Source organism: Eleginops maclovinus, chromosome 14 (genome assembly GCF_036324505.1).
Source record: "Eleginops maclovinus isolate JMC-PN-2008 ecotype Puerto Natales chromosome 14, JC_Emac_rtc_rv5, whole genome shotgun sequence".
NCBI lineage: Eukaryota > Metazoa > Chordata > Actinopteri > Perciformes > Eleginopidae > Eleginops > Eleginops maclovinus.
The window spans coordinates 3,795,437-3,807,545 of record NC_086362.1 but is presented as its reverse complement, the minus strand read 5'-3'; the positions used below and the strand labels follow the sequence as shown (position 1 = coordinate 3,807,545).

The 12,109-nt window shown below is 40.9% G+C and overlaps 2 long non-coding RNA genes across 2 annotated transcripts; both read left to right on the top strand.

The window, feature by feature from the left end:
• Nucleotides 1-2,309: 2,309 nt before the first annotated feature.
• On the top strand, nucleotides 2,310-3,932 carry LOC134876022 (uncharacterized). Its single transcript, XR_010167320.1, has 3 exons — nucleotides 2,310-2,386; nucleotides 2,864-3,050; nucleotides 3,242-3,932. It is a non-coding gene; the product is annotated as an uncharacterized LOC134876022 (long non-coding RNA).
• Nucleotides 3,933-10,436: 6,504 nt separating this feature from the next.
• Nucleotides 10,437-11,804, top strand: LOC134875945 (uncharacterized). Its single transcript, XR_010167309.1, has 3 exons — nucleotides 10,437-10,597; nucleotides 10,726-10,888; nucleotides 11,071-11,804. It is a non-coding gene; the product is annotated as an uncharacterized LOC134875945 (long non-coding RNA).
• Nucleotides 11,805-12,109: the final 305 nt, after the last annotated feature.

The following is a 12,109-nucleotide window of genomic DNA, read 5'->3' as shown; positions in this document are numbered from 1 at the left end:
AAAGTCTTGTACAATAAGATTGAGAGTGTGCTGAAGTTCAACGGTGGGCTGTGTGCTCCTTTTAGAGTGTGTAGAGGGGTCCGGCAGGGCTGTGCTCTGTCTGGGATGCTCTATGCACTCTCCCTAGAACCCCTCCTCTGCAAAATACGCTCTAAATTACAAGGGCTGTTTTTACCTGGTTTTAATGGAAGCACGGTTTTATCTGCGTATGCGGACGACATTGTTGTTTTTATTAGTGACCAGAGGGATGCAGACATTTTAACCAATATTGTGACAGATTTTGGTTCAGCATCGGCAGCGAGGGTCAATTGGAAGAAGAGCGAGGCCCTCGCTGTCGGTGAGTGGCGTGGCGGTCTCCCAGTTCTCCCCCAGGGAATGACATGGAAAAGAGATGGCATAAAGTACCTGGGGGTGTTTGTAGGGAACACAAATATAGTCCAGAAGAACTGGGAGAACGTCACAGAGAAAATTGAGGAAAAACTGTCCAAATGGAAGTGGCTGCTACCGCAGATGTCTTTTAAAGGTAGAGTGTTGGTTTTAAACAACCTTGTGGCATCCCAACTGTGGCACCGCCTTACCTGTGTAGACCCTCCCTCAGGCCTACTGGCCCAAATACAAAAGAGATTGGTAGATTTCTTTTGGGATGGGCTACACTGGGTGCCACAGGGGGTGCTGTTTTTACCTAGAGAGGAGGGGGGACAGGGCCTTGTCCACCTGGCCAGCCGAACAGCCACCTTTAGAGTGCAGTTTCTGCAAAGGTATCTTACCGGCCCGGCTGATTTGGTGTGGAGAGATGCGAGCAGCTGCATTCTAAGACGCGTGAGTAACCTGGGGCTGGATGCTGCTCTGTTTTTAACTGATTTAACCATTTTAAAGTTAAGTGGGTTACCTCCCTTTTATCAAGGTGTTTTTAAGTCTTGGGCCCTTTTTAACCATAGAAGGTGTCCAAAGACTGACTCTCTGCACTGGTTGTTAAAAGAGCCTCTGATTCATGGAGCCAGGCTGGACGTTAGCTGCAGCGAGACACCAGGACTGGCGGTGGTGCTGCGCAGATCTGGGACCCTGAGCCTTCAGCAGGTGGTGGAAGCAGCGGGGCCGGAGCTGAGCGACGCCCGGGCCTTGGGCTCTCTGCTGGGTCTACACTCTGTCCGGGTGGCCCAGAGGATCCTGCAACTCTGGAGCCGGAGCCTCTGCGCTGAGGAGCAGAGACTGTTAAGGAGCTACGGACAGGGCAGAGCCAAACCAGACCCAACAGACCCTTTCCCGGAGATATACCTGAGCCCAGGGCTCGGAGAGCTGACGGGCCCCCTGCTCAAGGTTGCAAACCCAGAGAAAATGAGCATACACAAAGCTGACAAAAAGACTATATACACGAACATTGTAAAAGCTATCAACAAAAATGGACTGAAGGACAGGGCCTCCACTGTGTGGAGCACTAGACTGGGTGCCGGAAACGGACCAGGCCCACAGTGGAGGATTCTGTACAAACCCCCCTTAAAGAAACGTACTGCCGACCTCCAGTGGAGAATTTTACACGGCGCTATCGCCTCCAACTCTTTTATCTCTGTCATCAATCCTGCTGTCAGTAACAACTGTCCATTTTGTGGTTTTAGAGAGACTGTTTTCCATGTTTTTACAGAGTGCCAGAGACTCACGGGTTTCTTCTCTCTTTTAACATTGGTTTTTAGTCTTTTTAGTATAGCTTTTACCGAGAGCGTGTTTATCATGGGAGCGCCATACAAAAAGACAAACAAAGAAAAGTGGCAGCTCCTAAACTACCTCTCTGGTGAGGCTAAAATGGCTATATACTTAAGTAGGAAGAACAGAGTGGAAAACAAAAAGGGACAAGAAGCAAAAGCGATCTGGCTGTGCAACATCAGAGCCAGACTCTGGCTAGAGCATCGTTTTTATAAACACATTGGGGACTTGGAAGCTTTTAAACAACGGTGGTGTTATAAAGACATTGTATGTTCTGTGGTGAACGAGGATTTGCACTGTACACAAGTTTTTAAGGCGTGGCTTTTTATTTACCTATTCTAGGTAAATAGATTTTTGTTGTACTTGATGTAAACCTGTAATAAAGTGTTTTTGTAAAAGTCAAAAAGTCTTCTTCTTCTTCTTCTTCTTCTTCTTCTTCTTCTTCTTCTTCTTCTTCTTATAAAGAAGTAAGTTGTTGCCATTTCTCCATCTCATAAAAAATGTTGCTGGGATCTTGCTTTGCCTTCTAAGGTCACCACCCAAAAAGAGGCTGAGCCTGCTGAAGATAAACAGGGAGGACACTTCCTCTTGTGACAGTATTTAAGCAGCTCCATCCAGCTGATGATTCAATCGTTCAGCTGACTGATCGCAGAGTTTGACAGATCGCTGCTCGCTCGCCTACAGTCAGGTAAGTAGTAAGAACAGATTGGAGCAAAGGATTCACTGTTCGTGATGTCTTTAATTGTAATACTTCTTATATGTATAGTAAATGACAAGACAATAAGGACACATTCACAAGTGAAGAGAAACGTTTACTTCTTTTTCACCTTTCTCCATCGATGTTAGTTTGATCATATGATGAGTTGTTGTAAACATTTCTCCATGTTAGTGAATCTGCTGCTGTTGGGTCTCTATCTTTAAACGAGGAACAAGGAAGTGCAGCTTCAAAGGCCCTGACTGGGTCCTTTAAATTATCCAACACTTCTTACTTATTCACTATATTATATTTGATGTTTATTGGACATAATATATCATTTATCATGCATTATGGTTCAACCAACAGTGGCTATTTTATTTCACTTTTGAGAGAGACTAAACAAATAGAGTTGTTTTTTTTAACAAACAATACTTTCCTTACTTAAATATTCTCCTTCTCCCCCTCTAGAAAACATGACCACTGCTCCCCTGATCCTCGTCATGATCGCTTTGGCCTTCGTACAATCATTTGCACTGAAAAGGCACAATAAACCACCTTGTCAGGAGCAAAATGATAACAATGCGTACGACATATTTTCTCAAAAACACATCCTTCCTCCAGGATTTGACACAAACAACAAAGCTGCGTGGCAAACGTGAGTTAGGTCTTATTACTTGTGTGAGTTCAAGTCAGTGTGTTAACTGAATATGGTTTTTAATAAGATCAAGATTCATATTGATATCATGTAAAGTCAGACATTAAAAATAAAACTGCTTTATGAACATGATTAAAAAGTCATGAATTACATGATCAATGCAATTTACTTTCAATGATCTCGTTTTGCAGACACATCGATGGACTGAAAAAGAAACTGAAAGACAAATTAAATATCGACTACAAGACACAAAAACTGTCCTTCTTCGATAACAAGAACCCAGTCATGAATATCTGTAATGGCGAAGGACACCAGATAGCTAAACCACAGTCTGACCAAGCTAATTTATGCATCAGTGACCAACCATTTGTTTTTCATTTTGTTGAATCAGATCAAAATGACAGGGTTTTAAGGGTTACTCATTTTAATCAATTGGTGGTTGTGGCTTGTGATAAGGTCAGAAACCAATGCCTTCCTGTTCATTTTGAGAAGTACAACAGCCAACAGCCTAATACAAATGTACCCTGTAGGCCTTAGCAGCGTAGAAACGGTTTTTGAGGGTTAGAAGACATTAGATTGCATTTCTTAATGCCAGGTTGAGCCTAACCAGGCCTCTTTTGCTTACATGCAAACATGTTATTTTGGATATCTGCTAAATCTTTGAGCCCTGTTATTATAACAAGCTGTTACATGGAGGGTATGCTTTGAAACACTTCAGGGATTCATTACTGCAGAAATCGTTGTGGAAATGTAATCACATCCTGAAGTGGTGCTTTGAATGTGTGTTAAATAAATTGATTGAAGCTGCATTAATCAATAACTTCATGTAAACATTGAATTATGAACTTTTGTGCTATTAAAAAATATTTCCTAACCCCACAAGAGTTTCTATTGTTTGGACATTCTTACATGCTATGGTAGAGTTAAACAAGTCCAACTGTGGATGACAGCAGGTAATGGTTTCCTTCTCTGTTGCTATTGGAATATTAACATGTGCTATGGCTGAAACACAACAAGTGAGCAATGTTTAAAATGTAACCACTCCTAATTTCTCTAGTACACAATAAGTACTGCTTATGGGTTTCCAGCTGTGGCACAAAGAAGCTGTGACATCTTTGGTTAACACCAGAGGGCAGACTCTGTTCATTTACTGTCTATCATTACGGTTTCAACGGTTTTATTGGTCATATGCACAGCATATACAGCGTGTATGTTGGCAATGAAAATCTTATGTCCCATGCTCCTCCAACAACTCCACATACATGGTGCGAATAAGATAAATAAAATAGTGCAAAAAGAGAGAAGAATATTTACAATAACAACAATAAAGATTTGATGAGCTGAGCAGTTTCCACCACCCTCTAAAAGCTAATGAAGCAGGTTTCATTTCACCACATATCTATCTTTCATAAACCTTTAGTTTGCACTCTGTTTACTTCTAGTAGCACTTCTAAACATTTTATTATACGGGTTCTTCTCCACGTCTTTATTTCCCGCTTCATGGATGGAGCTGTTGAATTAAAGGCACAACGCTCAATATATAAGATATTCAGGAAACAAAAGACTAAAAGTTCACTGTCAACTTTGCAGCATGAAGAATTTATTGAAGCAATGATCGAAGAAGACATTTTCAGACTTAATGTTATGATTCTATGAGCAACATTTCATGGTGGTGGATATACATACTGTAGTGAGCTCAGATCATTTTCAGCCACACTCAAGCAGGAAGGACTACAGATAAACTGTTATGAACCTTGACACACGGTATGAGGACTCAAATGCACGACCCAGTTGCAACATGTTGATAAAGAAAACAATCTTTACTTGAACAAAAAATCACTCTTACAGACAAATCTGTCGAGTTCAATAGCTTGATCAGGTCTTTGTAAAGATGTTAGCTGCACCTTATCCAGTCCCTCTATTCCTTCTCCAATTTGGACGAGGGTTTTCTCCGCTATATGCCATGAAGATCAATATATTTTACAACTCAAAAGATTGTCCCTCCCGGGAAATTTCGAGTTGTTCCCCTTGACTGTGACGACTGGGAGTAATTGGAGTTTGAGTATCGTGGGGTCTTGGTCATGATGAGGAATTTAAAGTCATATGACAGGACAATTTATACAAGAGGTAAGTGGGCACAGGTGGAAACAATCAGGGGAGAGGCAGCTGAAGATGGGAGAGACAAGGCAGGAAGTAAAAGGGGCCTGAAATGAGGGACAAGGTGAGTATGAAATAAAACAGGAAGTGGAAGAACATGAAATACTAAACTAACATAACAAGAACACGACTATGACAAACATGACTAGCCTAGCCTAGCACACTTGATGGGACACAATACTGATTCTCACATCGCAGTGACTAAGAAATCACTGAAGGTTGTATGTTGGTCGGTTCCATAGACATAGGAGGTTGCACCCAGGCGCACATACACCTGGTCTCCTGGAACAAGCTGCAGGAACACTGCGTTACCTACGTTATCAGCCCGGTCAGAATTAGAAGGGTGATCACTGGTCATGAGCATGAATTCATTGTTCTTGAACAGCCGTAAGTAAGTTCCATGAATCCCTCCAGCATGGAAGAAGATGGTAAAGTAATAAACACCTGCAACAGGTGCAACAAAGATACCCGTGGAAACAACAGGGTGTTACATTTCATAGGGTCTATTGCTTTACAACAACAATTTGCCTCCAATTTATGGTTTCAGTAGACATTTACAGCATGAAGACAGAAGAGGGATTCATCTACTGAACGTTAATAAGGAACTGAGTATTACCTGTGTATGGACTGTAGGCACCACCCACGTTTGTGATCACGGTCCTGTAGATTCAAGTGATATCTGTGTTGAAGGGTCCAATGGCTTTCCCTCCCTGCCTGAATAGGTGCTCTTTCTGTATGAAACAAAACCTTTCATGAAAAACGAGAAAAAGTTGTTTCTAAATAACGGAGACTTGTTAATTGACTCCTATCATGTGCTATCATGGCATTTCCATCTTTTGTCAGTCAAGTTGAACCATAACAAGTTGTGCACTATAATTAAAAGTGTGTTTTCATCATGTGAAAAGTAAAATATTTTCAAAGAAGTAGATCTAAAATATCCTTTACCTTTGTTCTTCAGTTCCAGAATCTGGTTTTCACTTTCCTTCAGTCTGGCCTCCATAGCTGTTAATGTGCCATTTACTTCACCCAAAGTATTAACATCATCCTGGGCTGAAATCAGGACGCAAAACAGCGACACAATGAGTAAAGTAGTCAGACTCATCTTCCAAGCTTATACAATGTCGCTCGAACTCTGAATGATGGGATCACTCTGGCTGCCTTTACATGGTTTAAAGAGACCTGTTCAATTTTAACATCCTGTTAAGTTATAAGGAAATTATAATGGAAAATCATCATTATTGTGGGGGTCAAAGATTGAAAATGTTTCAGTTATCAATGATCTTACAAGACAGGTTTATTGGTATTGCACCTTTCAACAACATGGCAATTCAAAGGGCTTGTGTTAGACTTCAAGGACCATTTACAAACTCATATTTAACTCTTTGTGTATCAAGGTTCTGTCGACATGTGCACAGTACCTACAGTGTAGGTGTAGCAACTGAAGTCCCAGGCTCCTCCAACAATGTAACATGAATGACACTGCCCAGCCAAAAAAGATGTCACCAGCCTGTGGGGGCAGTGCTATGATCTGGGGTTGCTGCAGTTGGTCTGGTCTAGGTTCAACAACGTGCCCAAAGAGTGAGGTCAGCTGACTCCCTGAATATACTGAATGACCAGGTTATTCCATCAATGGATTTTTTCTTCCCTGATGGCACGGGCATGTTCCAAGAGGACAATGCCAGGATCCATCAGGCTCAGATTGTGAAAGAGTGGTTCAGGGAGCGTGAGACATCATTTTCACACATGGACTGGCCCCCACAGAGTCCAGACCTGAACCCGATACCGAATCTTTGGGATGTGCTGGAGAAGACTTTGCGCAGTGGTCCAAATCTCCCGTCATCAATACAAGATCTTGGCGAAAAATGAATGCAAGACGGAAATAAATGTTGTGACGTTACAGAAGCTTTGTGGAAACGATGCCACAGCGAATGCGTGCCGTAATCAAAGCTAAAGGCGGTCTAACAAATATTAGAGTGTGGGACCTTGCAGTGTATAAAAGACATAAAACCCATACAAATAGTGAAAGAAATAACAGATGCTGCAAGATGTGCAAGTAAATAAAATTAAAATAAAAGTAGAAATAGTGCAAGAAGAGTGTACACGTAAATGGAATATGATATATAGATAGATAAATTGCAAGATGCAAACAGATGAACGCTTATTGAGGCGCTTATGGAGCTCAAAGGCAAAGACACGACAGCCATCTTCTTGGCTCGCTGCAGCCACCAAAGAATAATGGACTTGCTACTGCTCATGGAGGCCTTGGTTTACACCAGGGGTGTCCAAAATGCGGCCCGGGGGCCAAATGCGGCCCGCAGGCTATTTTAAATTGGCCCTCTGCTAATTCAAAAGGACAATGTCATATGACCCAGACATGAAACTTGTGCTTGTCTTATATTGTACTTAAATATAAGTCAAGCACAAGACGATAGGTAAGCATATATTACACTGTTTTCATGAGTTAAAGAGCCCACTTTTCAAATAAATTCAGGCAATTAAAGTTGAAAACATTTTCTAACAAATCTAAGTTGATAAAAAAAAAACTGATTTACAAAACAAGCTCAAAATATACCCTTCATTTTCTCTATTATAAGCACTCACTATAGGGTGAGCCCTTCGGAGAGCTGTGGTGTAGACTGTTCTTTTCCTACAGCATATTCAAGTATCAAGCCTAACTTACCTACATCTGATTGATTTTGCTCATTTATAACCAAACTTAAGAGGCAATATACTTCAACTCTAGTGAGGGGCCCAGACCTCCGTATATTTTTTTATTTCTGGCCCTCAGTGAAAACAGTTTGGACACCCCTGCTTTACAGTTTTAACCACAACACACACAAACCAAATTCCAGCTGATGAAGTTAAAGTTGATGCAAGGACACAAAGTTCAACTTCTTGTGAGAAAGTGACAGTCACTGCTCAAGAGGAACTGGTTTGAGCAAGAGTGTTGTTTTGGAGCTGATCACTGTCCCTTTAGACCAAATATGTTTTTTCTTGTCCAAGCTGTGTGACCTCCACTAAGCCCCAATGATGACTGCTGTAGGGAACTTGATGGTTTTATCAATAACAAAGATCACACCTGTCAGGATGACAGGCAGATTGTGGTCTTACGAAAGGCTTCAAAACATCGACATCACTATAAACAAGACAAGATTGACATACAAGAAAAGCACATCCAAAAAAAGTATTCATTCCTGTTGGGTATTTGTTTTTTTGCAGACGGATCCGACAACAAAACTGGAAAATAATCTGGGAAGACATTGCATCATTGATAAACTCTGAGTCTGCCTCCGTCAGACCAACCAGACACAAAAAGCTGTCGAGTTCAATAGCTTGATCAGGTCTTTGTAAAGATGTTAGCTGCACCTTATCTAGTCCCTCTATTCCTTCTCCAATGTGGATGAGGGTTTTCTCTGCTATATGCCATGAAGATCAATATATTTTACAACTCAAAAGATTGTCCCTCCCGGGAAATTTCGAGTTGTTCCCCTTGACTGTGACGACTGGGAGTAATTGGAGTTTGAGTATCGTGGGGTCTTGGTCATGATGAGGAATTTAAAGTCATATAATCATGTTACAAAGAGGAAATAGTATTAACTTTATCTTCTGCCAATCAGGTAACCAGTCAGCTTTACTGTCCTATCATAAAGGAGATGATAGACAATGAGGAAATACTAATATATAACCTGGAAAATGTGTATGATTATCATTAATGTGGGGGTCAAAGATTGAAAATGTCTCAGTTTACAATGATCTTACAAGACAGGTTTATTTGTATTGCACATTTCAACAACATGGCAATTCAAAGGGCGGAAAGGGTGTAAGAAATTAAGACATTATCTTTTCAAAGTAACAAAAGACGACTCCAAAAAATATAGCATTATTCTCCCAGGAGGGAACGCAGGTCCTGGTCCTGGCTCTGGTCATCTCACGCCTTGAGTACTGCAACACCCTCCCGGCTGGTTGACTGCAAACGCCATCCGACCTCTACAGCTAATTCAGAATGCTAGAGTCAACTGGTCTTCAAACCCCCAAGTTCTCCCCCACTACACCTTTCCTTTGTTGCTTTCACTGGCTGCCAGCATCTGTTTCAAGACACTGGTACTGGCCTTCTGAGCTGTGAAGGGATCAGCCCCTTGCTACATGCAGGCCTTGGTTAAACCATAAACTCCACCATGTGCACTACGCTCTGCATCAGCCAATCAGCTTGCTATTAATCCCTGCGAGGTGGATGGACATCCCCATTGACATCAGGACAGCAGGAACTCTGCAGATCTTCCATTACAAACTGGAAACCCCTCTATTTCAATTGTACCTTGGCAATTCAATTCTAAAAAGGATAGAAAATGAAGGAAAGTTTCAGCATGTAACATAAGCTGTATATACACCTGGTATTTCCTCACACACAATAAGTAATGCTTATGGGTTTCCATCTGTGGCACCTGTGACATCTTTGGTCAACTTTTGATGGCAGACTTTCTTCCTTTACTGTCTACAGAACCCAAGTAATTTACCATCAGACATTGCTCAGTTGGATAATCCTTACTAAATTGCACTTATAATCAGATATTGTCCATCTATCTGTTGTTACACTTAACACTGGTCCTCTAAATACTGATTGTATGCTAATGCTATGCTGATATGACAGGACACTGCTTCATTACGTATAGGTTATTTAAAATATTGATCATAAGCTTCAGTAAAAACACCAGGAGAGACCATGAGAAAGGAAAGAGATGATTTACCCTGAGTAAATGTCTCTTTCTCTAGGTATCTTTAACAGTGTGGTAATGCATTTCCTCTAAAAGCTAAGGTAGCAGGTTTCATTTCACCATATCCATCTTTCATAAACCTTTAGTTTGCACTCTTTTTACTTCCAGTAGCACATTTTATTATCCGGGATCTTCTCCACGTTGAGGGTAGTCGGATTGCGAAATGGACAGGTGAATTGGCTCGGTTTTTGTAGTGGTGGGAGCGTTGTATTGGACCATTTTGGTGATGCCGAAGCTGAGCCAGAAGGCAAAGATTTGTACTTTCCCATCGATCTACCGTCCAACCCTAACACGAACCCTAACCCTTCCAACCATCAACAACGGTCCTGGTCTTTTGGTAGCAACGGGTTAACCTCAAAGGGGTTTAGACATCCTTCGACAACAAAGGGCTTGTTTTTCTTACCCTTCTAACTATGTGACGAGGCAGGGGATGAGAGGAACCGCGTTATTATGTAATACTTTCACTAGAACAAAGTGACTCAGCTTCTTTGAGGAGATGAACAACAAGGCTACTTCCTCTTTAGAAACTACTAAAGCAGCTCCATCCAGATGATTCCATCGCTCAGCTGACTGATCGAAGTGGCACAGAACTTTGCTCGCTCCTTCGCCGACAAACAGGTTAGTAATAAAAAGCTATTGAAGACTATATGTCGTTTTTTAATTTATATATGAATACATTTTTGTATGTTCATACATTAACAAATAAAACCTTTCTTGCTTTTATATTCCTCTTTCTCCCGCTGTAGACAAGATGACCATCGCTGTCTTTACCATCGTCATGACCACTCTTGCCCTTTCTCTTGGTATACCTTGTCATGATTACTACAACCTAAATCCATACCAACAATTTCTTTGCAAACACGTCCTTCTGGAGAAAGTTAAGAAAGATGATAAGACTTCTTGGGAAGGGTGAGTTAAATGGTTAAATCATTAAATATTAGAAATGCGTTTGCATAAGATGGAGATTCATATTTATTGCATTTAAAGGAAGGACTGTTTCATTCAGGTACCACACTACTGATTCAGTTGTAAGTGTTGTTCTTTATCAATGCCATTTACTTTGCACTGAAACAATGATCTTGTTTAAACAGGTACATACAGAAGTATGGTCTCTGCAACAGACCTAGTCAGACCTTCATGGTGAGGAAAACCGTCGAAAAGATCTGTCAGGGCTATGGCCAACCGCTGCACTATACATGTAATAACATTGGGAAGTCCTGCACCAGTGACTCACCCATGACCCTTTACCATATCAAGGTCAACAACAATTGCAAGGTAACAGCTATATCCACTCGCCAAGAATATGGGATTGTGTTTTGTAATAAAGTTGATAACCAATGCCGTCCTACCCATTTTGAGAGGTCTGACAGGAGAAAGCCAAATTGGACTGCTCAACCCTGTCGTTCTTAGAAGAGCAGACACGTTTTAGAGGGTTAGAAGACATTGTATTCCAGTTCTTAACCCCTGTCTAGCTTAGCTTAATTAGGCCTTTTTTGCTTACATGAAAACATGTTATTTTGTTCTTATGCTGCACAATAACACCTGTTACTTATTGACCTCGGTCATTATAACGTGTGGCTAATTTCAATTCAATCAGAAACTGTACACACACCTGTTTGTTGAAAGTGTATTGTCATCTTACCTCAAAGTTAATTGGTTGACTGTCCATATTAAACTGTTGGTTTCCATTTTTGGTGAAGTGTCAATCCAGATAATTGTCGGTCTGTGTGTACTCTCTCTGAAAATGTTTGTGAAGCTGTATTGAAATCCTGTTGGTGTTGCTTTAAATATTGTCAAATAAATAGCTTGAAGCTGCATGAATCAACATGTTGATGAATAATATGGTCTTTTGTGCTTTACAGAAACATTTCCACCTCTGAATATTTTAAGTACTCAGACTTTCAGCTCATTGTTTTAGTGTTAAGGCAGATGTATGAGATCAACACTCTCAGGCCTTAAATGTGGTTTATTGTTCAGTAAATGGAAAAATAGGAATATAATATGGCCATATTTTAGAAGTAAGACTACAGTTACAGTTTTTTAACCAGTTCTATGACAAAAATATGATATTGTATCTCAGAAATATCAGGTTTAGGGTTGGGTTTGCCTTCAAGTTGTGTGTAAACAAAG